The sequence below is a fragment of the Rhinoraja longicauda genome, chromosome 10 (assembly GCF_053455715.1).
Source record: "Rhinoraja longicauda isolate Sanriku21f chromosome 10, sRhiLon1.1, whole genome shotgun sequence".
Classification (NCBI taxonomy): Eukaryota; Metazoa; Chordata; class Chondrichthyes; order Rajiformes; family Arhynchobatidae; genus Rhinoraja; species Rhinoraja longicauda.
This window is the reverse complement of record NC_135962.1, coordinates 19,638,211-19,665,452: the sequence shown is the minus strand read 5'-3', so window position 1 is coordinate 19,665,452 and position 27,242 is coordinate 19,638,211. Positions and strand designations below refer to the sequence as shown.

Genomic DNA, 27,242 nt, shown 5'->3' with positions numbered 1-27,242 from the left:
TTGGACAGAAAAAAAGCATTATAAATATTGAGCCTCATTGAATAAGATGCTCTTGCTTGCACAGATAATTACTGTTAAATAAGCTCTGCAGCCTTGAGAAAATTGTGTGAGGAGTCACCCTCACTCATAACAAGAAACACCCATATTTCTATAATTTAAAAAGTAATTTTTCAGTTTATTCATTTTATTTCTGATATCTCATGTGTATTTCACAATCTTTGCTCCCCGTTAAATAAATTAGTAGTTAAAAATCTGTACTTTTGTTCATTGTTCTAGCTTGTTTGCTGTGGCAGTATTTTACTTTAATTGGATGCTCAACTAGTTAGGTGACTTCATTCTTCCTGGACTCCTCGGAACCACTATAGATAATTTTTTGTTGCATATGCAAATGACCTTCGAGATCAGCCGCCTGAGCCACCCCTTGTTTGCTGGCCAGTAACCTGGGTCCTTCAGTTCACCAACATCACCATGTAATAAAGTGTTCAAGCATCGTTTGCTTAACTGCATTGAAGAAAACAGATTCCTATCAGCAGTGCAACAATATTATACAATAATTTTTCCTGTAATGTTTTTGTATAGGATTAAAACTAAATGACATCATTATTGGCTAGTTCTTCAATTTATGGTTGAAATGCCTGCATAGTAGGTCAAGGAAGTTAGTCCGCTCAGGGAAGAAAGAAGTAATTTCCCAAATCATATTGATGTTAAGAGGTGTTGCCATTCTTGAAGTGTATGAGTGGACAATTCCCTGGGGCCTAACCAAGAGTATCCTCGGATGTTGCTGGAAGCAAGGGTGAAATTGCTGGGGTCCTGGCAGAGATTTTTCGTTAGCCACAAGTGGCGTACTGGAAGACAGAGCAGTGGCTAATGTTGTGCCTTAGTATTTAAGAAGGACTGCAGGTACAAGCCAGAGAACCATAGGGTAGTGAGGCTAACATCAGTCATGGGAATGTTAATGGAAAGGATTCTGAGAGATGGGATTTACCTGCATTTGGAAAGACAAGGACTGATTAGGGATAGACTTTAGAGATACAGCATAGAAACAGACTCTTCAGCCCACCAAGTCCACGCTGACCAACGATCAGCCTGTACACTAACACTACCCTACACACTAGGGACAATTTATAATTTTACTGAAACCAATTAACCGAACAAATCTTTGGAGTGTGGAAGGAAACCGAAGCACCCGGAGAAAATCCACTCGTTCACATGACCGAACCTGGGTGTCTGGTGCTGTCAGGCAGCAAGTCTACTACTGCACCACTGTTGTTGAGGGTGTGGACAGGTTGACAGCAGAAGGGAGCATGAGTTGAGGGGAACTGATTTGGTCTCTGTTCAAGGAAGAACCAGAGGACCTTGAGACCTGACAGATGAGAAATGTAGATGTAAAGGGATTCGATGACCATGGTATCGATGAGACAATGGAGATCTATACAATACTCTGACTGATGAAGGACAATGTGCCAAACGTCTTTTTGACCACCCTATCTACCTGCGACTCCACCTTCAAAGAACCATGCACCTGCACTCCTAGATCCCTCTGCTCTACAGCACTCCCCAGAGCCCTATTATTCACTGCGTAGGTCCTGCCTATGTTAGACTTCCCAAATGCAACACTTCACATTTCTCTGCAAGCTAATAGAAAATCCTCTAGCAGCTTGCAGAGAAATGTGAAGTGTCGCAGGTAGATAGGATGGTGATAAAATCATGAGAGGCATAGAGTAGATTGGCTATCGTGGGGTAGATAGCCAGGGTAGGGTAATCTAAAGCTAGAAGGCATGTATTTAAAGGAGAGGGAAAAAAATGTAAAGAGAACCTGAGGGAAAGGTTTTTCACACAAACAGTGATGGGTACGTGGAACATGTTGCCAGAAGAACTGGTAGAGGTGGGTACAATTACAAAGATTAAAAGACAGCTAGATAGGAAAGGTTGAGAGGAATATGGGCCAAACAGAGGCAAAAGGAAATGGCGTCTAACTCAGCTGTGCACCTTGGTCAGCATCAACAGGTTGGGCTGAATGGCCTGCTTCCATGCTGTAATACTCTATGATGCTCTAACAAGTCAATTACACAGTCAACCTTGGAATGTAATGTCTCTGCACAAGACTGTAAGAGGAACTCTGGCAATTCTCAAAATCTAACAGATGCTCAGTGGGTGAAATGTAATGCTGAATCCCAAATGCAATTCACTACTTCATTATAATAAACACCTCACCCACCTTAGCATCAACATACAACCATATATTGGATAATTATTTCAGGGAAATAACTTGGAACAAACATGTCAGAAGCAGGAATTATTTTGTGTGACTGCCATCCTACATTAAGACCACGGAGTAATTGTCAGCATATACAAGAATAGCACGAACTCCCACTCATAAAACTGAAATTATTTACATTATAAATAGATCAGAAAAAATAAATTTAAGATGATGATTTAATATCTGCATACACAGAGCAGTCAGGAACAGCTCAAGCTTTTATTTTATATCAGAACCTTTACAAAAAAAAATCTTTTCGTGCAATTAATTGTATATATCCAGTACGATATGTGGAGTTATAGCAATTTTAATAATATCAGGGCCTTCTTAAAATGCTGCACCATACATTCATATGATTTAATATAATCTCTCCCAGGATGAGAGAATCCTCCGAGTTATCTATTGACTTTGATCAGAATCTATCGTTGTAACACATTCCTTCTCGCAACATTATAAAAAAACCTGCTTTCAAGCACTGTAACCATCAGCTCTCCCTGAAGCAAGAGATTTATTAAAATACATTGACGCATCATGTAACACCCCTCCCCACATGTTCTGTGATGCCTGTGGTCTATGAATAATTCACACAATGGCAGCAAATTAACCAAATATTTTGTTTTCTTCTTTCCTGATGTCCTCCAGAAAACATTCCCTAAGTTGACATGTATCTATAATTTACAATCCAACAATGAGCATGAGCGCTATTAATAGTGTTTTTGAATGCACAACACTGCAGCGTATCACTTGAGCATTGCAGAGTAGTGTAGAGTCTGCGAATGGCTTCGGCTGCATTTAATGAAGAAATCTGTCAGTTTTTTGTTTGAAAATCCAATTTCAGCTCAATGAACATACAAATAGAAATTAATAAAATTAATGCACAATCAACTACATGAAAAATATCTTGGCAGATTTCCTTTCAAATGCAAACCATTTCTGCAATTACACAGCTACAGCACAAAATATCTAATAACTGTGATTTAGAACCTTAATTTTAATCCGTAATTTTCCTGCTTTTTGTGAACTTAGAGGTGAATAATTGGGGAGAAAGGTGTAATGTAACATGGGAAAACAAGAGAGAAACAAGTTTAATCCATATTTGATTCTAACAGGATTCCAAATGTGTATACATTGGATTTTTTTAGATTTGACCCAGAGATTACAATACTTAATGAAAATTACCAGGGTTTGAAATTAAATTCAGATCACCATGTTTCCTCCCCCTCCTGTCTCTCAGTCAGGCATGCATATTGAATGTTGCAACTATTTATGATCCAAGCAAAAGGCTCAGCACGATTCTTCCCCAGTACCTGCCATTTTGTTTTCTATAGGAAACTGGTGGTGTGAAAAGGACAGGGAGTCCCAGTTTGATATTAAGGGAGCAATGGCGAGAAAAAATGGATCAAAGTTTGTAAGAGGACAAAGGAGCAAAATGTGGATGGAGAAGAGTACAGGAAATCAGAGTCAAGAAAGAAAGAAAGCAAAGAAAAATATCCACCAAAATTCCATAAACAATGCACTGCTCATATACCCCACACCACGAGTCAGTGGTGCTAATTAAACCGGCATGCATTGTTGGGTATGAAGGAATTGCAGATGCTGGTTTACACCGAATTTGACACAAAATGCTGGTGTAACTAACTTCGCAGGACAGGCAGCATCTCTGGATAGAAGGAATGGATGACGTTTCGGGTTGAGACCCTTCTTCAGACCGAGAGTCAGGAGAATGAGAGCATTGTTGTAATCTTTATGTCTAAATACACTTCAATGTTGCAATAGCAATTCATAATAATTGCATATTGACTTATGTTTCAGATGAACCTGTTAAATTGAAAGGCTGATGAGAACTTCTGTTTTACACAGGGGAACCTACTTTTATATTGCTCTGCATCCCACAATTTGGTTACCCAACCCAGGTATTTTTGATTCAATGGCATCATCACTGCTAAATCGGCACCACAAAAATCATCCTGGTGGCCGCAATTGACCGGGCACTCAAATATCGAGTTTACAAAAGCAAGTCAGAAGCTGGTTATCTAGCAGTGAGTGATTCTTCTCCTGACTCCCAAAGCCTTCTCATCTCCAGCGCACTTCAGATGTGTGATGGCCTGCATTCCACTTGCCTGAGTGAGTGCGTCACCAACAATCCTGAGGCAGCTTGACATCATTGGGGACAATGCAGGCTACTTGACTGGCAACCATTCCACTGTCCCAAACATTCACTGCTCCACACTCTTCTCTACAATAAACAAACTCCTCAGCCCCCTGGACACCATCTCCCAATCATTCACAGTTGACAAATGCACCACTTTCCTTTCATTCTTCCAAAGCAAAATAGACAACATCTACAGCACCTTAACCACCAACGCACCAGCTCCCCCTCAAACCACCTGCCCCCCCTTATCCTGTCAGCCCCTGCCTCAGTTCTCCCCAATCTCCACCACCGACCTCTCTGACCTCTTCACAGGAATAAAAACTGCCACCTGCTCTCTGGACCCCATCCCCTCCAGCTTTGTCAAGGCCTGCCTTCCTGCTCTCTTTCCACTTATCACTGCAACAATAAACTCCTCCCTGTCCACTGGCATCGTCCCGCCATCCCTCAAAATCGCTGCTGTCACCCCCATTCTGAAAAAACCTGGTCTAAACCCTGACACCCCAAACAACTTCAGACCAATCTCCAACCTACCCTTTCTGTCCAAAGTTTTGGAACGTGCTGTAGCTTCCCAACTCAAATACCACCTCTCTACCAATAACCTGTATGAAACTTTCCAATCCGGATTCCGCTCAAACCACTGTACTGAAACTGCGCTCCTCAAAATCACAAACGACATTCTCCTCTCCTCCGACGCTGGCAACCTCAACATCCTCATCCTACTTGACCTCAGCGCCGCCTTTGACACCATAAATCACTCCATTCTCCTCACCCGACTTGAAACCTCCTTTAACATCACCGGCACAGCCCTATCCTGGTTCAAATCTTACCTCTCTGACAGACACCAGTTCATCTCCATTAACAACTGTAAATCCCCCACCGCTCCCCTCCCCCAAGGTGTCCCCCAAGGCTCAGTCCTTGGCCCCCTCCTCTTCATCCTCTACCTGTTCCCCCTTGGTCAATTAATCCGCCGTCATGGTCTCAACTTCCACTGCTTCGCCGATGATATCCAGCTCCTCATCTCCACCAAGTCAATCTCCCCCACCACACACTCTACACTGACAAACTGCATCACTGAAATAAAATCTTGGCTTCAATCAAACTTCCTCAAACTCAATTGCAACAAATCTGAAATCATCATCATTGGTCCAAAAACGCTCACCAAATCCACCCAAAACTTCATCCTCAACATTGATGGTCTCCCAGTATCCACCTCACCTCACATCCGGAATCTTGGAATCATCCTTGATCAAACCCTCTCCTTCGACAAACACATCAAACACATCACAAAGACAGCCTTCTTCCACCTCAAAAACATTGCCCGTCTCCGTCCATCCCTCTCCTCCACAGCTGCAGAAACCCTCATCCATGCCTTCATCACCTCCCGTCTGGACTACTGCAACAGCCTCCTCTATGGCGCACCCTCAAAAATCATCAATAAACGTCAATACATTCAAAACTCCGCTGCCCGTCTACTCACACACACCTCGATCCGTGACCATATCACCCCCGTCCTTTATAAACTCCACTGGCTCCCCATCCCCCAGAGAATCCAGTACAAAATCCTCCTCATAACCTACAAAGCCCTCCATAACCTGGCCCCATCCTACCTGACCGACCTCCTCCACAGGCACACTCCCACCTGCACCCTCCACTCTGCCGCTGCCAATCTCCTATCCCCCCACATCCGGACCAAACTCAGATCCTGGGGGGACAGGGCTTTCTCCATCGCTGCTCCCACCCTATGGAACTCACTACCCCAAACCGTTAGAGACTCCTCCACACTCACCACATTCAAAACATCGCTGAAGTCTCACCTGTTCAGTACTGCCTTCAACCACTGAAGGTCACCTCACCTTCTGTCTCCTTTCTCTGTTCATTTATTTATTTACTTATTTATCTATTTATTCATTTCCCTATGTTCTCAAAATCTCTGTAAAGCGTCTTTGAGTATATGAAAAGCGCTATATAAATAAAATGCATTATTATTATTATTATTATTATATCATGGCAGCAATGTGTACTATCTACAACATTCGCCAAATCATTTCACCAAGGCAATGCTGATAGCACCTCCCAAATTTGCAACTTCCACTACCAAAGCAACACATGGGCATGACATTACCTACAAGTTCATGTCCAAAAATCAGGTATCACTCCTGACTTGGTAATATACGCTTATATTATTATAATATATATTAGAAGGCTTAGGATGTTTGGTATGTCCCCAGCAACCCTCAATAACTTCTCCAGATGCACCATAGAAAGCATTTTATCAGGATGCATCACAGCATGGTTTAGGAACAGCTCTGTCCAAGACCGCAAGAAATTGCAGAGTTGGAGACATCGCCCAGAGCATCAAACAATCAAACCTACCTTTCATTGACTCTACCTATACTTCACACTGCCTCGGCAAGGCCACCAGCTGAATCAAAGACCTGTCTCACCTCAGTCCCTCCCTTTTCTCCCCGCTCCCATCAGGCATGAGGTATAGAAGCTTGAAAATGGATACCTCCAGATTCAGGGACAGTTCCTTCCCAGCTGTTATCAGGCAATTGAACCGTCTTATCACCAACCGCAGAACAGTCCTGACCTCCCATCTACATCAAAGGAGGCCTATAAGCTATCTTTAATTGACCTTTACCAGATTTTAAATTGCACTAAATGTTATACCCTTTATTCTGTATCTGTACACTGTCGATAGCTTGATTGTAATAATATATAATCTTTTCACTGACGGGATAGTACGTAACAAAAACTTTTCACTGTACCTTGGTACATGTGACAATAATAAACTAAATTCAACTAAAATATATGATATTATCCATATCACCCATTACAGCGATGCCTAAATCCTGAAAATTTTTACTCAAGAGTAGTGGCACGTACCTTCATCTGGACTCAGCTGTTCAAGGAGGTGTCCCATGCCAAATTCCTTTCAAATGCAAATAGATAATAATTGTTTTATCTATGATGCACTTTATTAAATGGGATTTTAGAAAGATAAATGTAATTCTTAGAAAGGTTGTTTGGCAGTAAGAGAAAGAAACTAATTGAATAACTTGCAGTTATATATAATCTCTACTGTACAGAAATAACCTAAAGTCCTTACTGGTCAGATAATTAAATCAAACATCAAGCCTTAGAAAGCAATATCAGATCTGGTGACCCACGACTTGGTCAAAGAAATAGGTAGTAAAAGCATCTCAAGGAAATCATTGAAAATTTATGACATGAGAGACCATTCCGTTCACTGTGCTTATGCCTGTTAATAAAAAGCTATCCTGTCTAAACCCACCCTGCAACACTAAATCCTGGCTCTACAAGGATACATCCAAGTACTTCTACATGATGAAAATCTCTGCCTTTATCTGACTTTTCAGTGGTGAGGTCCAGCCCATAACACCTGCTGTGTAAAATCATTTTCCTCATTGCTTTTCTGATTCTTTTAGCTCTATTTTAATCATTTTAAATCTATGCCCCCTAGATTTTGATCCTTAATATTTATACTCTCAGGGTACCCCATCATTTTATATTCCTTCAGCAAGTCTCCACTCAACCTCAATGACTCCAAAGAGCGCAAGCATCCAATCTTTTCTCATATCCACAATTTTCTATTGCTGGCGACTTCCTCATAAATCTCCTCTGCGTCTTTTCCAATGCTATCGCATCCTTCCTGAATGAGGATGACCAGAGCAGTTTGTGGAGCTTAACTCATTCTGTCTACAGTTCCAGCATTAATTATTTGCTCCTTAGTTTTAATCCTGGGCCTCTTCCATTTTTTTTTTCAAGGCTCATCTGCAAACCTCAATATCATGCCCTCCATAGATAAGTCTAAATCAAGAGCCAAATCTTGTCAGTTCTTGATCATGAGGACTTCCGAGTTTTCAAAATTCCTTGGTCTATAGTGTTGAACAAAATTTTGAGAATGTTGCTGCACTCTTTGTGAAATAAACAAAAAGGGCATAAAAAGTTTCAAGTTTAGGGCAGTACAGTGGCGTAGCGATAGAGTTACTGCCTTACAGCATAAGAGACCCCCCCCCCCAATTCATTCCTGACAACGGGCATTGTCTGCAAGAGTATGTATGGTCCCCCTGTGACCGCTTAGGTTTCCTCCGGGTGCTCTGGTTTCCTCCCATATCCCAAAGATGTGCAGATTTGTATGTCAATTGGCTTCAGAGAAATTGTAAATTGTTCTAAGTGTGTAAGATAGTGTTCGTGTTTGGGGTGATCGCTGGTTGGCATTAACTCGGTTGACCAAAGGGCCAGTTACCACGCTGTATCTCTAAAGTCTAAAGTCAAGTTTAGTTATTAATTGGCAAATTAACCTCCCTGATGGATTCACTTTGAGAGCATCCACTGAAGTATTACATCTCGATTTTAGGTAGTCACATTAAGGAAAACTATTCACAAAGATAGAGCAATTCAGTGGTGTGAAGGAATTGAATCAATATGTATGTTACTTCATATTTGGTTAAAACCTATGCTGCTACCAGTGATGATTAATGAGCTTCCTCACGTCAGTAACTTTTTCAGGATATTATTCTGCGACTTTCATATCATATCATATCATATATATACAGCCGGAAACAGGCCTTTTCGGCCCACCAAGTCCGTGCCGCCCAGCGATCCCCGCACATTAACACTATCCTACACCCACTAGGGACAATTTTTACATTTACCCAGCCAATTAACCTACATACCTGTACGTCTTTGGAGTGTGGGAGGAAACCAAAGATCTCGGAGAAAACCCACGCAATTTAAATAAAGAAATTACAAATTGGTCTCAGAATTATTAACTACTTGATAGATGATACAACAATTTGGACGTAAAATTTTAACAATGAGATTGACTACACGGTTACAAGTGCATCGTTACCAATGACATTTTCACTGAGAGGTTGCTCCCTAGATAGATCATAACTGATTCACATGTTTCAGGGTCTCATCATTAACCTTTATTGTTGGTGGGGCCATGTTATGCATTAGAGGCATTAACATAATCTTATTGTTAAGTAAGTTTTGTGCAATGTCTATTTTTTGTACACCTCAGTGGATGAATCACTAATGATTGGAAGCTTGGCTTCCAAGTAGCACATATGCAAACATCAGACAGGCACAAAATGCTGGAGTAACTCAGTGAGATAGGCAGCATCTCTGGAGAGAAGGAATGGGTGACGTTTCGGGTAGAGATCCTTCTTCAGACTGAATGTCAAGGGAAAGGAAAACGAGAGATAGAGACAATGATGTAGAGATATAGAGAACAAATTAATGAAAGATATGCAAAAAAGCAACAATGATAAAGGAAACAGGGCATTGTCAACTGTAGCTAGGTGAGAACGAAAGATGGTGTGACTTGGGTGGGGGAGGAATGGAGAGAGAGAGGGAATCCAGGGGTTACTTGAAGTTAGAGACTTCAATATTCATACCATTGGGTTGTAAGCTGTCCAAGCGAAATATGAGATGCCTCCAATTTGCGCTTAGCCTCATTCTGACAATGGAGGAGACCTAGGACAGAAAGGTCAGTATGGGAATGGGAAGGGAAATTAAAGTGTTTAGCAACCGGGAGATCAGGTAGCTCCAGGTGGACTGAGCGAAGGTGTTCAGTGAAATGACCGCCCAGTCTACCTGAAAGGACTGTCGGGGTCCCTGGACAGAGTCGAGGGAGGAGTTATAGGCACAGGTGTTGCATCTCCTGCAGTTGCAGGCGAAGTTACCTGGGGAGGGGGTGGTTTGGGTGGGAAGTGAGGTGGGATGAGTTAACCAGGGAGTTGCAGAGCTAACAGTCTCTGAGGAAGGTGGAAAGGGGTGGAGATGGGAAGATGGCGTGGCATGGAGTCTTTGCAGGAAGCAGGGTAGGAAGAATAGTGTAAGAAAATAACTGCAGATGCTGGTGCAAATCGAAGGTATTTATTCACAAAATGCTGGAGTAACTCAGCAGGTCAGGCAGCATCTCAGGAGAGAAGGAATGGGCGACGTTTCGGGTCGAGACCCTTCTTCAGACTGATGTCAGGAGGGCGGGACAAAGGACGGATATAGGTGGAGACAGGAAGATAGAGGGAGAACTGGGAAGGGGGAGGGGAAGAGAGGGACAGAGGACAGAGGGAATAGTCAAGATAGTTGTGGGAATCAGTGGGAATCGGCGAAACCAAGCGCAGGCTCGGCGATCGCTTCGCTGAACACCTGCGCTCGGTCCGCATTAACGCAACTGATCTCCCGGTGGCCCAGCACTTTAACTCCCCCTCCCATTCCCAGTCTGACCTCTCTGTCATGGGCCTCCTCCAGTGCCATAGTGAGGCCCGCCAGAAATTGGAGGAGCAGCACCTCATATTTCGCCTGGGCAGTTTGCGGCCCGGTGGTATGAACGTCGACTTCTCCAACTTCAGATAGCTCCTCTGTCCCTCCCTTCCCTTCCTCCTTCCCAGATCTCCCTCTATCTTCCTGTCTCCACCTATATCCTTCCTTTGTCCCACCCCCGACATCAGTCTGAAGAAGGGTCTCGACCCGAAACGTCACCCATTCCTTCTCTCCCGAGATGCTGCCTGACCTGCTGAGTTACTCCAGCATTTTGTGAATAAATCGGTTTGTAATAGACGTCAGTCGATAGTCTATCTCCTGTGATGGAGACGGTGAGATCAAGAAAGGGGAGGGAGATGTCGAAGATGGTCCAAGTGAATTTGAGTGCAGGATGAAAATTGGTAGCAAAGTTAATTAAGTCAACTTAAATTCATTTGGACCATCCCTGACACCTCCCTCACCTTTCTTCATCTCACTTTCTGTGACTTTCAGTCTGAAGAAGGGTCTCGACCTGAAATGTCACCCATTCCTTCTCTCCAGAGATGCTGCCTGTCCTGCTGAGTTACTGCAGCATTTTGTGTCTATCTTCGGTTTAAACCAGCATCTGCAGTTCCTTTCTGCACATAAGCAAGCATCATCTGGATATTGCAGCTCAATGGGTAAGGTTGGAATGGAAACAACAAAGGTTTAACAATTTCCCATTGCCCTTTAAATGAGCTCCACTCTAGCAGAAAGTTTCTTGGTTCAAGAAATACTGAGAAAAGGTTGGAATAATGATATAACAGTAAAAGGCAGCACGGTGGCACAGCGGTAGAGTTGCTGCCTTACAGCGAAAGCAGTGCCGGACACCCGGGTTCGATCCCGACCAAGGGTGCTGTCTGTACGGAGTTTGTACGTTCTCCCTGTGACCAGCGTGGGTTTTCTTCGAGATCTTCGGTTTCCTCCAACACTCCAAATACGTACAGGTATGTAGGTTAATTGGCTTGGTAAATGTAAAATTTGTCCCTAGTGGGTATAGGATAGTGTTAATATGCGGGGATCCCTGGTCGGCGCGGACCTGGTGGGTCGAAAGGGTCTGTTTCCACGCTGTATCTCTAAACTAAACTAAGACTAAATCTTCTTGAATTCTGCTATTGTACATTATATACAGGTCCCTTATAGGTTATGAACGCCCCACTTACAACAACCCTTACAAATGAACAAGCATTTGAGAGCTCGACAGGATGGTCTGAATCCCCAGCTACTGGGGAACTTCAGTCAACTTCTGCCATCTGAGAATTAAATACACAACCACATTTTAGACTTGAGAATTGTTCAGGATATCAACAGTTCACAGGATCAGAATCCTGCCATAACCTGGAGAAGAATGGTATATTGAAACATGCTCCAACCTCATCCCCCAAATCCTTCCTGGTACCCCCACCACTCAACTTTCCCTCTCCTTCATTATTTTTGTATTTTAATGACAAATATAAATATGCCACAAGAAAAATAATTGTGGAAATCCTGGTCACCTATTTCTTTTACACAGCCCAGACCTTCCACCATTGACTCCATCTACACTTCATACTGCCTCAGAAAAGCACACAATATAATCTACTATGGTCATTCCTTCTTTTTGCCTGCTCTTATCTGGAAGAGGGCACAGAGGCTTCAAAGCATGCACCACCACTCCCAGGAACAGCGTCTTCCCCTCTGTTATCAAGTTTCTGAATTTTCCTTCAATAAGCTATATTGTTTGTTCCCCTTTGCTCTATCTATTGTACCTGAGTTTGACTTGATTGTATTTATCTACAGTCTATCTAAACTGGATAGCATGCAAAAAATGCTTTAAACTATACCTCGGTACACGTGACAATAATAAACCCAAGGCTAAACCTAAAGTGTGAATGCACAGCACAGAAATTGGTAAAAAAATAAATGAAACTGCAAAAGTCCAAGCAATGACCAAGTGACTAGACATTGAAAATAGCCTTTGGTTTTGTGGAATATTTGTGCTCTTTTCTTCTCAAGTAATATTATTCTTCAAGGTCACAAACCAGAGAACGATAAAAGGGTAACTTAACTTATATACTATTTTTAAGTGGGGGAATGAGTAACATAAGATGTTTTGTACTTCACAAACTGGCTGGAAGGGTTTATCTTTCTTTCCTGGCACACATCCACCCAGTTTTTAAATATATTGCAACAAAGATCAAAAATAGAATTGCACATTATGTTCCAACCAACTTACTCCCCACCACCCCACTAGTGTAGCTTATTCTGAATTTCCTGCCATAAGTCCACTTATTCATCTACTTTCAGAACAACCATCTGTTTATCTCTATGATTCCTACATTTATCAGAAAACACATTCAGAGAAAAGACTTTTCAGGTCAATCCACATTATGATAAACTCTAAATTGTTATCTTACACATGCAGACTGCTGCATGGTGTCTATCTGACCACCCAGAAGCACCTATATAAAACACCCAGTTATTATATTTGTCCATTTTGGCATGATCTCATTTCCATACATTAGTTTGTGCTGGAGCAAAAAAAAACCATAACAAAATAGACATATTTGAGGGCCAAATACCACAATTAGAGAATTCTTGTTTCAACCAATCTTTCCACCACCAAGCACAAGAAGCACAAGACACCATTGTATGCAGATGCCGAGAAGTGTGTTCAGCTCTGGCTGAACAATTTCTAATCTTGTGATGTGGACTTGATAAGAAGTACCAAATGTCTTTAAACTCTCTGGAGACATAAGCAACTGCATTCATGGGAATATTGAGCAAACAACAAGTGCTGGAGGAACTCCGGATCAGGCAGCATTTGTGGAGAGAAGTAGACAAATAACGTTTTGGATTGGGTCCTTTTCTCGGGCTGATAGAGTATCGGGTGGGGGGCGGGGTGAAGCTAAAAAAGAGAGATATGAGTGGGGCTAAGTCTGGCAAGTGATAGGTGGATGCAGATGAGGAGAGTGATTGGTGGATGGGAATTTATTGGGAAATGTCGTCTGTTCATTTCCCTCCACGGATGCTGCTGCTAAGTTCCTCCAATAATTTGTTTCTTGCTTTTTAAAGTCTCTATGACACTTACTTATTATTTGAATAATTTGCACACAAAATGCCTCAATACCGCATCTCCAATTATTTGGTCCATGAGAGCATAGCGATTAACTGACCAGCATGATATTTTCACAGCTCATGATTGACTTTCAGCATACAAATAGGCTGAGAATAGTTAAATGAAATTTAGTGACTGTATGCAAATTAGGGTACCAAATTTACTGCATTTGGACATTTATGCTATTTAGTTTGTGCTACACAATCAGATTTTATCAATCAATTATTTAGAAAGCAAACAAGTTCCCCTACAAAGAACAAGAAAGAAAACAACAAATTCCAACAAGGCTCCTCTGAAAACTCAGTTGAGTCCTGCAAAACCAAAAGCAACAGTTTGATCATTGGCCTGCACTGTTAGCTGGAAGGGTTCATGAGTGCGCTCTTAAGGATAAGGCCAAACCATATTAACTTTATCACAAACTGACATTAAATCTCAAAGTCAGACACAAAAAGCTGGAATAACAGCGGGTCAGGCGCATCTCTGGAGTTAAGGAATAGGTGACGTTTCGGGTCGAGACCGTTCTTCAGACTGAGAGTCAGGGGAGAGGGGAGCGAGTGATATAGACGGTACTTAGGACTAATAAATGGAAGATATGCCGAAAGCAACGATAATCAAGGAAATGCAGAGCCCACAATGGTCCATTGTTGGCTGTGGGATAGTTGATAATGAGTTTTACGGACAGTGGAACATCGCAAGGTAAGTTGACAAGTTGTGGAGGAAGGAACTGCAGATGCTGGTGTACACTGAAGATAGACACAAAATGCTGGAGTAACAGCGGGACAGGCACTACCTCTGGAGAGATGGAATGGGTGACCTTTCGGGTCGAGACCCTTCTTCCGTCTGAGTCAGGGGAGAGGGAGACAATTCAACAAGTGAGCAAAATACTCACAAGCACTTGAGCTGCCTCCAGTGAGAGACGAAATGTTGAGGCTTCAAATGTTTGGTTCAAATTTGAAGATCTTTCAGAAATGATATAATGGTAATGATATATCATCTAAACCTTCTACTGAATATTTCTTTCACCAATTGAATTCAATCAATAAAAAAACCCACAAATTTTAATTGTTGCTTATCAATTCGGATTTGTAAAGAGTAATAAACAACTGGGTTTCATGACTTCGAACAGAAAAATAATGGGAAGATGAGGGTAAAATACTTTTTGGATGGGAAAATCTCGAATAGAATTTCCCTCATGTCCTTCAGACTGTAAAGACAAGATGCAAATGGGACTTTTTCAACCAAACTGGACAGGCTAGATGCAGGAAAAATGTTCCCAATGTTGGGCGAGTGCAGAACCAGGGGACACAGTCTTAGAATAAAGGTGAGGCCATTTAAAACTGAGGTGAGAAATAACTTTTTCACCCAGAGAGTTGTGAATTTGTGGAATTCTCTGCCACAGAGGGCAGTGGAGGCCAAATCACTGGATGGATTTAAGAGAGAGTTAGATAGAGCTCTCGGGGCTAGTGGAATCAAGAGATATGGGGAGAAGGCAGGCGCGGGTTATTGATTGTGGACGATCAGCCATGATCACAATGAATGGCGGTGCTGGCTCAAAGGGCCGAATGGCCTCCTCCTGCACCTATTTTCTATGTTTCTATGTCTGTGTTTCTAACCAGCATGATAGATTGATATATTGACAGTAAATTGTGGTGGGGAGCAGGTGAGAAGAAGCTAAAAGGAATCTGACATTGTAGGAGTAGGTTGAGATTAATTATTACCATTATTACAGGGAAGGTTGAAAACTAGATGAATCAGTAGGAGATTTTAACATCTTGGGAATAGGGAGCAAAAGTGGTGAATTGTACGTCAACACCAAACATTGGATAATAAAGAGGATACACCGGGTGGCGCCACCAGCAATGGCTGCCTCGCCAACAGTCTGTCCTTTCTTCTTTTTGTTATTTTTTATAAAAATAACAAAAAGTATGTTTTAGTGTTCCTTGGTTTGTTTTATGTGGGGAGTGGGGGGGTGGTTGGGGGAAACATTTTTTTCAATCTCTTACCTCGACAGAGATGCGATTTTTTCCCGTATCGAATCTCCGTCCCCACAGCGGCCTAACATCGTGGAGGTGGTGGCCTACCCTGGAGCTCCAAGCTGCGGGAGTCTGCAGGACTTTAACATCGCGGAGCTTGCGATCCCTTTGCCGGGGATTGAAGTAACAACCGCGGCCCTGTGGATCTTAACATCATGAACCCCGCGGTATCTGGTAAGAAGAGGCCCACTCGGGAGCTCCATGCCACGGAGAGAGTTTCAACCGCCCCGACGGGGGCTTCGATCGTTTGATCACCCCGAATGCGGATGGTTTGACTGCCCAGACCGCGGGAGAACAAGAGGAAGCAGATTAAACTTTATTGCCTTCCATCACAGTGAGGAATGTGGCATCCACTGTGATGGATGTTTACAGGTTTACAGTGCCCTCCATAATGTTTGTAACAAAGATCCATCATTTATTTATTTGCCTCTGTACTCCACAATTTGAGATTTGTAATAAGAAAAAAATCACATGTGGTCAAAGTACCCATTGTCAGATTTCAATAAAGGCCATTTTTATGCATTTTGGTTTCACCATGTGGAAATTACAGCTGTGTTTATACATAGTCCCCCCATTTCAGGGCACCATAACATTTGGGACACATGGCTTCACAGGTGTTTGTAATTGCTCGGGTGTGTTTAAATGACTCCTTAATGCAGGTATAAGAGAGATCTCAGCACCTAGTCTTTCCTCCAGTCTTTCCATCACCTTTGGAAACTTTTATTGCTGTTTATCAACACGAGTTGTGCCAATGAAAGTCAAAAAAGCCATTATGAGACTGAGAAACAAGAATAAAACTGACATTAGCCACACCTTACGCTTACCAAAATCAACTGTTTGGAACATCATTAAGAAGAAAGAGACCACTGGTGAGCTCACTAATCACAAAGAGACTGGCAGGTCAAGGAAAACCACAGCTGATGACAGAAGTATTCTCTCTATAATAAAGGAAAATCCCCAAACACCTGTCCGACAGATCAGAAACACTCTTCAGGAGTCAGGTGTGGATTTGTCAATAACCACTGTCCGCAGAAGACATAGAAACATAGAAAATAGATGCAGGAGTAGGCCATTCGGCCCTACGAGCCTGCACCACCATTCAATATGATCATGGCTGATCATCCAACTCAGTATCCCATACCTGCTTTCTCTCCATACCCCCTGATCCCTTTAGTCACAAGGGCCACATCTAACTCCCTCTTAAATATAGCCAATGAACTGGCCTCAACTACCTTCTGTGGCAGAGAATTCCACAGATTCACCACTCTCTGTGTGAAAAAAAACATTCTCATCTCGGTCCTAAAAGACTTCCCCCTTATCCTTAAACTGTGACCCCTTGTTCTGGACTTCCCCAACATCGGGAACAATCTTCCTGCATCTAGCCTGTCCAACCCCTTAAGAATTTTGTAAGTTTCTATAAGATCCCCCCTCAATCTTCTAAATTCCAGTGAGTACAAGCCGAGTCTATCCAGTCTTTCTTCATATGAAAGTCCTGCCATCCCAGGAATCAATCTGGTGAACCTTCTCTGTACTCCCTCTATGGCAAGAATGTCTTTCCTCAGATTAGGAGACCAAAACTGTACGCAATACTCCAGGTGTGGTCTCACCAATGCCCTGTACAACTGCAGCAGAACCTCCCTGCTCCTATACTCAAATCCCCTCGCTATGAATGCCAACATACCATTCGCTTTCTTCACTGCCTGCTGCACCTGCATGCCTACTTTCAATGACTGGTGTACCACGACACCCAGGTCTCGTTGCATCTCCCCTTCTCCTAATCGGCCACCATTCAGGTAATAGTCTGCTTTCCTGTTCTTGCCACCAAAGTGGATAACCTCACATTTATCCACATTATACTGCATCTGCCATGCATTTGACCACTCACCTAAGTCACGTTGCAGCCTCCTAGCATCCTCCTCACAGCTAACACTGCCCCCCAGCTTCGTGTCATCGGCAAACTTGGAGATGTTGCATTCAATTCCCTCGTCCAAATCATTAATTCTGTACTTCATGAACAGAAATACAGAGGCTACACTGCAAGATGCAACCACTGGTTAGCCGTAAAAATAGGATGGCCAGGTTACAGTTTGCCAAGAAGTACTTAAAAGAGCAACCACAGTTCTGGAAAAACGTCTTGTGGACAGATGAGACAATGATTAATTTATATCACAGTGATGGCAAGAGCAAAGTATGGAGAGAAGGAACTGCCCAAGATCCAAAGTATACCACCTCATGGCTGCTGAAGATACTGGCTCACTTATCTTCATTGATGATACAACTGCTGATGGAGGTAGCATAATGAATTCTGAAGTGTATAGACACATCCTATCTGCTCAAGTTCAAACAAATGCCTCAAAACTCATTAGCCGGCGGTTTATTCTCCAGCAAGACAATGATCCCAAACATACAGCTAAAGCAACAAAGGAGTTTTTCAAAGTGAAAAAATGGTCAATTCTTGAGTGGCCAAGTTAATCACTGAAGAGAAAACAGAAGGGGACTAGCCCCCAAAACAAGCATAAGCTGAAAATGGCCGCAATAAAGGCCTGCCAGAGCATCACCAGAGAAGACATCCAGCAACTGGTGATGTCCATGAATCGCAGACTTCAAGCAGTCATTGCATGCAAAGGATCTGCAACAAAATACTAAACAAGACTACTCTCATTTACATGACATTGCTGTGTCCCAAACATTATGGTACCCTGAAATGGGGGGACTATGTATAAACACTGCTGTAATTTCTACATGGTGAAACCAAAATGAATAAAAATTGCCTTTATTAAAATCTGACAATGTGCACTTTAACTACATGTGATTTTTTTTCTATTACAAATCTCAAATTGTGGAGTACAGAGGCAAATAAATAAATGATGGGTCTTTGTCCCAAACATTATGGAGGGCACTGTATATTAACTTTTATGTGGTTGTGTGTCTTGTTGCTTTTCTCTTAGTATGGCTGTTTGGTAACTCAAATTTCACTGTACCTTGAAACCTTGATAGCAGGCCAACCTAATGAAGTTAAGCTTATGGTGTTACTGGCAATACTTAAACCTTCTGCCTGTGACTAGTAGTGTGCCCAGGAATTGGTGCAGGGTCCATTGCTGTTCGTGGTTTATATTAACGATTTGTACAAAGCATGATTTGTATGTTTGCAGATGACACACTAGTGTCTGGCATCATAGATGGTGAAGATGGTTATCAAAAATTGCAGCAAGATCTTGATCAACTGGTATTGCATTCTACGAAGACAAACTTGGGCAGGACCTTCACAGTGAATGGCAGGGTCCTGGGGGATGTTGTAAAGCAGAAAGATCATGGAGTGCAGGTAGTGCACGTCCTCGAAAGTGGTATCACAAGTAGATGGGGTGAACTAAGAAGGCATTTGGTACATTGACCGTCAGTCAGGGTATCGAATAGAGAAGATGGGATGTTATGTTACAGTTGTGTAAGACGTTGATGAGGTCCATTAGGAGAGTTGTGTTCAGTTTTGGTTGTCATAAAAAGGATGTCATTAGGTTGGTCAGAATGCAGACAAGATTTACAAGGATGTTGCCAGGACTTGAGGCCGGAGCTATAGGGAGAGGTTAGGCAGGCAAGGACTTTATTCCTTGGAGTACAGGAGGCTGAGTGGTGATCTTATAGAAGTATAAAATCATGAGGGGATTCATGATAAAATCATGATAGGATGAATGCAGATTTTTTTTCCCCCTGAATTAGGGGAATCAGAACCTGAGGACATAGGTTTAAGGTGAGAGGGGAAAGATTTAATAGGAACCCAGCTTCTGTGCACGGAGTGTAGGAGCCATTTTGCTACGAAATCAAGATACAGCTCGACAGCAGCTGATGGGATGAACTCTTATTTGAAAGGAGGAACTGTCAAAGGCCCTACCTTAGCTAAGGCAAGAGAAAAGCCGCAAACAGCCAAAAGCAGTTTGGCAACGACTACAGAACCTTTAGAAGCACAGGTGCAAGAAGATCATCCTGAAATATTTCATATTGAACAAAAGGACAAGGAAAAGAAATCAGAACAGAAGGAAAAGCTAAGTTCGGTTGATGCTGTTCTCCCATCTCATATCGGGGTCAGTGATGAAACCTGCATCTTCTCCAAAGCAGTCCAAGCTGATCCATTGGCTGGAGAATCTGATCCTGAAAATACTTGTCTGAGCACAGAGATGACTGACACCAACTCTGAACTAATACCTGAAAATTGTGAATCTTCAGATCAAGAAATGATAGAATTGGAAACTTCAGGGGATCCTGCACCAGAAAACCCAGCACACCTTGAAGACATTTCAACCAAAGTAATTGCTGAAAAAACTAGTTCCACAGAGAACTCTACCGTTTTTGTCAATGGCGGAAAACTAAATTAGTCCATCACTAGCGAAACTGAAGAAGACCATCCAGAAATCTCTGTTACAAATGGAACTACCCTGGATGGTGAACTGAGAAAAGACCAAGACAGCAGGGATGGAAATGGCTGCCCTGCCGCTGCTGTCAATTGAATATCTATTGCAAGCCAAGAGGAGCTTCTGGTCAAGCAATGCAATCACGACTTCATAATGGGAAAATCCAAAGTTGACACAATGCTGTGAAAAGAATTACAGCTTCAACTGGATAAATCCATCTTCTGGACTGACAGCACAATGTTGCTTAAGTACATCAACAAAAAAACCAAACGCTTTCAAACATTTGTAGCTAACAGAATCTCCTTCGTAAGGGATGTTAATGATGTATCACAATGGAGATATGTTTGCACAAAGGAAAATCCTGCAGGTGAAGCATCAAGAGGACTGACAGCAGACCGCTTTTTAAGTTGGAAGAGAAGAAGACTGGAGAAGATTCTGTCTAATGGGCAGAATATTGGAGACTATACCAGATGCACAAGGTTTTGTGCGTACTGTTCGACTTCAGACCAGAGCAACATCTTGGAAAGACTGATAACCAAGAAATTTCTGCTACTTGAAGCTGATACCTGAATACCACATGGACTGGTGATCTTGAAGATTGAAGAATCACTGTAATAGATTGGATGCCAATATATAGTGCATGCTTTTTGATTATGTATGACGTTTTTATGGCTCCTTTTAATGTTTATTAGTAATTGTTGCATTATACACCTAGAACAATTAGGGGCCGGTGTGTCATAGCCATTTTGCGTTTATTAGTTATTTTAGTATATTATTGTATTACTTTGTATCCAGCTGTATGTTTGGGCACTAAGAGGTTAATACTATGCTTACGGGACCAGGGAGCTGGGCGGGGCCAGGGAGCTTCCAGCTCCGACGTATTTCTTGAGTTCACGCGAAGAAGGGGCTGATAGAAGTTCAGCCAAAAGAAACTGCTGATATAAATCGGCTAAAGAGCCTACTGACAGAAGATCAGTAAGAAATCTCTGCCGGAGATAAGACCTGGCAGTTTCATACAAGACAAGAAGAATCATGGTAGGATATTAGATCCTTACCAGACTAATCAATAACAAGTTGATGACAAGAGAGATGCCAATATGTTATATTGCAACTTCAAATAAACGACTAATTCTTACGTCGTGGAGATCTCTGTTGTTGATTGTTTGCGTACAAGAACATTTCGTTCCAACTATCCTACGGCAGCTTTAGAGCTTGATAACAAAGACGAGAAGCTGGCCGTAACATGGAGGATGGAGGGTATAGGGAACAAGGTGTCAGAGGAGTGTTGAGGCAATTACCATAACAACATTTAAAAGACATTTGCACAGGTACGTGGATAGGAAAGGCTTAGAGGGATATGGGCCAAACACGGGCAGATGGGATTTGCATAGGGCATCTTGGTCGGCATGGGCAAGTTGGGCCATTGGGCCAGTTTCCATGCTGTATGACTCTATGACTAAACAGTCAAAGATCTGAAACATTAACTCTGTGCTTTGTCCAGAAATGCAACCTGGGCTGATGAGTACTATTTTATTTTGCACTAGGGAAATGTTATAACTTATTACGGGGAAGAAATTATGCCTTTTGCATTCAAATCTTTTAAAGCTTTTTCCTATTTCTATGTTAATATTGATCTAAATAACAGCACTCTAAAAATAAAGCTTTGAGACCATTCATCACCATCAAAATATCTGAAGCATTGTTATTAACTTTAACCTTTGAATTTTTTCTGCATATGCAAATTATTACATTTTTTATTATTGACTTTTTGTAACAATCCAAAGAATAACTACGTGCAAGAAATAGACACATCAACTACATATACCAACATGGAACAATCATTAGTTCACTCAATCACAAGAAAAATAATGTAAGCACGATTATTTGGTGTTCAGGATGAAATGAAACTTTTGCATGTTAGTTATGAATTACTCAAATTTAATCACGTCATGTATATGCATTTCTTCATAACATTTGAATTAAAACTGAAACTGCAGATGTTTTAAAGATTTTACAAAGAATTGTCTTTATTGCAGGCCCTGTTAAAAATTAAAGAACTAGTGAACTGAGAAGGACAATGTGCTATTACCAAGGCAAACTGATGTTCCTTTATCTTTCGATCATAAACATTTTTGTATACACACTATTAGAAATGATTCCAGGGATAAATCATATTCTTGCAAATTAGAAATATTTTCCTAGCTTTTTTAAAAGAGTTAATGTTAGCCACCCTCTCAAGCATAGATGAAATCATATGTCTGCATCTGTTAACATTAAAACTATATTTTACCCAACCATTCTGAATTACACTTTTCTTTGAACTTCTGTAAAATCAATACTGGTCAGGTATTGGGCAAGGATACACATTCACGAAAGATATAATCTAATTAATTCCAATTTTAACCAATTTCAGATTTAGAAAAATTAGTTCCGATTGCAAGAGTAATACGTACAATATCTATGTACTATCATACTTTGTCACAGGAGTAGATTTGACAGCCAAACGGCTTAAATGGAGCAGACTAAAATATTTTTAGCATTCTCCAAACTATTAAACAATTACTTACTTTTTTATCATCTCAACATCAGACAACACTTTAAAGAAATTAATAACAGGTACAATTTGTCTTCATTAAATCTGAGGACTACAACACCCCTACTTCTTTTGAAGATTGAGGAGCTTTGGTATGTCGACAAATACTCTCTTGAACTTCTACAGGTGTACGGTTGCATCATTATTTTCCTATACCTTCTTCCTGATGGAAGGAGCTAAATGAGAGCATGACCAGGGTGGCATGGATCTTTGATGATACTGGCTGTTTTTGTAAGGCAATGCCTCCTATCGATCCCTTCAGTGACAGAGAGGTCAGTATCTGACTGTGGTGGGGAGGTCTGTACCCATGATGGGGTTCAGCAACTCAAATGCCCAGGAACAAAGAAGATTACAAAGAGTGGCAAACACTGCCCGCTTAGTATTTTTTTAAAATCTGAACTAATTAGTTGGTAAATTTTACTGAGAAATGACAGGAGATTGTACGAGAGAGCAACTTTTCTATAAAATACATGAATTCCTGTTTTAAATACCCATTTTTCACCTTATATCAAATTAATAATGGATAAAATTATGGCAAGAATTAATGCTTCAGAAAATGTGACCCTTTTGCTAATGTCTTGAGGCCAGTTTTCTTTGTGTAGGAAGGAACTGCAGATGTTAGTTTACACCGAAGATAGACACAAAATGCTGGAGTAACTCAGCGGGTCAGGCAGCATCTCTGTGGAAAAGGAATAGGTGACATTTTGGGTTGAGACCTTTCTCAGTCTCTGAGTCTGAGGAAAAGTCTCAGCCACTCAGTCTGAAGAAGGGTCTCAAGCAAAAACGCCACTTATTCCTTTTCTCCAGAGAAGTTGCCTGACCTGCTAAGTTACTCCAGCATTTTGTGTCTAGCCAGTTTTCTTTGTTCTGTTTATAGATCACGGGAGATCAATGAATTCTGTTGCTTATTATTCCTGACTTGCTGTTGCCCTGTCCCCTTCTTTGTCAGTCCTGTAGAATACAAAATTATGATATCCTACAGCAAAACCAGTAGTATAGTGAGCAGAATAATCATTTAACAAAATTGTGAACATCAGTACAGAAAAGGTGCCTGTGCAAATTACAGGTGTGATCGTTGGCAATCTGTATAAAGCTTAGGAAAGAATGTGTCATCAAACATTTTATCTTCTTAGATTAATGATTGAACGTGTGATTGAGGACCACATGTCAAGATCCATAATTCCCAGGATGAGTGCAACATTTCCTTTTGCATTATTTTACCTTTATCTCAAGAGAGTAAAAACTTGTGAAGGATAGAGGCCGAGGAAAGCAAAGAAATGCAAATAATATTGGAGGGAAATGACATTCATTTTTTTCTTCTGCAAAAAAGAAAGTGCTAGAGGAACACTGTGAGTCAGGCAACATCTATGGAGGAAATAATCGACATTCTAGGTCGGGACACTTATTCAGCCTGGCTCACTGAGTTCACCACCACTTTTCTTTGTTCACGATTCCATCATCTGCTCTCTCTTGTGTCATCATGTATTTTTTCTTCTTAGAATAATGATTGAACATGTGACGGAGGACCCCAAATCAAGATCCATGATTCCCAGGTTGAATGTAACATTTCCTTTTGCATCATTTTATCTTTATCTCATGAGAGTAAATACTTCAGTTTTGTTGTCCTGGAATTTTTGGCTTGTACAACAGTACAGCAGTCTGACAGCTGTAGAGCAGATATTGGAAGAAAACTAGAAAACTGACATTTAGCATCGGAGACAGGATTTGTGGTTACCAATCAGTAAGTTGATTCCCCTCCCCCCCCCCCCCCCCCCCCCCACCATTAAAACAACTAATTCCACATTGTGGATTTTATGCATCGATCCACTGCTCCAGATGTCAACTTCTCTACATCGGCGAGACAAAACGCAGGCTCACCGATCGTTTCGTTCAACACCTTCGCTCAGTCCGCCTTAACCAACCTGATCTCCCGGTGGCTGAGCACTTCAACTCCCCCTCCCACTTCCATCAAAGGAACAACAGATCTTCCAGAAATGCTTTTGAGAAGATGATATTGAAGCACAAGAACACTTAATTTAGGGCAAAGAAGAGTGCAAGTTGTCACAGAGGCTATAATCAAAACGATAACTTTAAGGAATCAAATTGTTGAACAAGCCAAAAAGTGATGAAATCATTACGGCTATGGAAGAACTGAAACACAAATAGCACAGAAATAGGAAATATGAAATATAATGGAAAGTGCTGAAAATACTAAGCAAGTCACAGGAAATAGTGTTAACATTTCATGTGGATTACCTCATATTGGCACAATTCAGGATATCAGCCTGAAATATGAACTCAATGTCTCTCTCCATAAACGCCGCCAGGCCTGTTAAGTATATTTCTATGTTCATGGCCCTAGAGGAAAATATCTAATGCCTTAGAAAACATTGGAATCTAAGGGGTTAAGGAATATCCAGTTCTAATTTCTGTAAGTGTCAGATGCTTAAAGTAAACCAATACTATGACTCAGCTAACAGCACTTCACGTTTGAATAAGGTGATGGAAACCTCATTATATATTCGAGGGACAGGTGCACAAAACATTAGGTTGACACTCTACAAGAGTACTGAAGGAGCATTCGCTGTATTAACAGTGTTGACACTTTTCAGGTGAGACATCAAACCAAGACCCTGACTGTACTCTTGGGCTTTCCACAAAATATCCCATGACAAAATCTCAAAGATGATCAGTGAAGTTATACCCAGTATCCTGATGAATACTGATTCAACTCATCACTTAGAGATTATTTGTCTATTGTCACACTGCTGATTAACGAAGCTTGCTCTGTGCAATAAAAACTGCTGTATTTTCTAAATTGTAACAGGAAGTAGACTTCAAAAGATGATGTATTTTCTGTAAACTACTTTGAGATTGCAGATGGCCAAAAACTGAGGCTTTCTTCAATAAATTATTTTTTAAAGAACAATGTGAAACTACCAATTGCTGCAGGTATACTTATCATAATCAAAGAAATCAATGGTGAAGCATTTCAAACATCATTATTATTTAGCAAAGAAGGGCAGTATATGAGTAGGCCATTTACTTTTCAACTTTGAAAGATCACACTTTACCTCCAACAAAAAATAAATTAAATAATAAAAATCAACCTGAATAAATGCAACAATAATTTTCATATTTAAAATTAATCTTGGTACAATATGAATACCTGCATCGCTCAATTCTCGTCATACATTGTCTGGTGACATTCATCACCAACATATAAGCTCAATCTGGACGCCACAGTTATCTGAAACTCCAAGAGTGAAGCGATAAATGAATTATCCCTCTTCCCAAACGGCATGGCACTGCTTTTTTACTTTTAGTAAAATGTGATTTGGAAATCATAGAAATTGAGTTGAGGTATTAAATATAAGAAATACTTTCTATCAAACAATGTTCTCTGCGTAATCACATATCAGTGGAAAGTTAATTCTCATTCTAAATACTGATCAACACACATTCGGTTGAAATCCAAGCCACTTACTGCTGTTTGAATCTTTGTAACTAGTTTCAGAAACTGCAAACAATCTGAGAACAACATAGTGATTCAAGGTATAGCTAAAACTGTGATTAAAGAGTTACAAATGCATCACAGCAAAGATTGCTTCGGTGATTCCCAATTTCCCAATAGTGCCTAAGTGACTGCCAATTATTACCTCAATGATAACAAGTCTCTTCTATTCTCAATCATACTACTACAAAAGTGTTTAGCAATAGTGACTCAAGTATTAATTTTGGTGAATCAATGATGCTGTAGAGATTTGAAGAGTTATAATTTGTTGTCTACACTTAAATTTGTGGAAAAAAATAAACAATGTTATCTCTATGTATGCACATGCTATGAAAAATGTTAAACCCACAGACAGTGCCCAGCATCAATTTATGGTACATTAATATGCAGGTAAGATTTTACACCATACTCTACCAACCAGTAAACCCAAGTTGATTTATTTAAATTTATTTTTGCTGTAGTCAATGATGACACAATTATTTTTATGGCATGGGAAGACTATTTAAACACCTTCTTGGCTTGTTTCAAGTAGATTTTGGAAACATTTTATGTCATCCCCACAGTGTTTATTTGATTGGTTCAGTTAAGCTTTAGTCAAAAGGCAGTTCCCAGTTTGTCAATATTGGGGGGAATTTGGTGATGCTATTGAATGTCGTGGTGGTCATTAGACTCCTTTTTGGAGATGGTCATTGCTTGGCACTCTGTAGCACAGATATTATTTGCAAATTATATGTCCCAAAGTTTGAACATTATCTAGTTTTGATGAATGTAGGCATGCACTGCTTGATTGATAATTCTGGTCTGAATGATCTTGGCAGAAGCCAAATGAGTTAGAGAAAGCAGTTATTTTAATACCATGGTTTTATGGTCAATACTAC

At 41.0% G+C, this 27,242-nt stretch overlaps 1 protein-coding gene across 20 annotated transcripts in view; it reads right to left on the bottom strand.

Moving 5' to 3' along the window:
• LOC144597249 (gephyrin) overlaps positions 1–27,242 on the bottom strand; it is a 414,464-nt gene that overhangs the window by 363,546 nt on the left and 23,676 nt on the right. The window lies entirely within an intron of this gene.